Source organism: Morone saxatilis, unplaced genomic scaffold (assembly GCF_004916995.1).
Source record: "Morone saxatilis isolate NCDOM2014 unplaced genomic scaffold, NCSU_SB_2.0 Contig3, whole genome shotgun sequence".
In the NCBI taxonomy this organism is placed as follows: Eukaryota; Metazoa; Chordata; class Actinopteri; family Moronidae; genus Morone; species Morone saxatilis.
Window position 1 is genome coordinate 7,303,498 of NW_023339873.1, and position 492 is coordinate 7,303,989.

Sequence of the window (492 nt, forward strand, 5' to 3'; positions counted from 1 at the left end):
TGATGAACAGAGACCACTTTGGCTATAAGAAGTAACTATGGAACAATGACAAATGCTAACATTTAGTGTGAAACTAGCAAAGTAGAGAAGGGAAAGTACACAAACTGGCTTTCTAATCAGGTGATATCTATCTAATCATTTCCAACGTTAACATTCACTAACTTGCCCCCATGAGCTAACTGGACATACCAGACCAAGGAAATAAAACTCCTCAGTGTACTGAGTGGAGCAAGGGTGGGCTTTTTTTTTTCTTTCAAAAGCCACACAGTGTCGCTTTAAAGCTACAATAACTGTTTTTTGGCCACTTGAGGGCAGCACAAACAAATTGTGAACACTGACATATTATTATCTTTTACACTGATAGGGTGACCTTATGAGCAAACATTTGCTTATTTGCACATACGGCAGTTACGGAGCAACATCACGATTTATTTGACCACCTCATGAATGTAACTCTTTTCCTTTCGATCTGTTTTTGGTCTCTGCCAACTC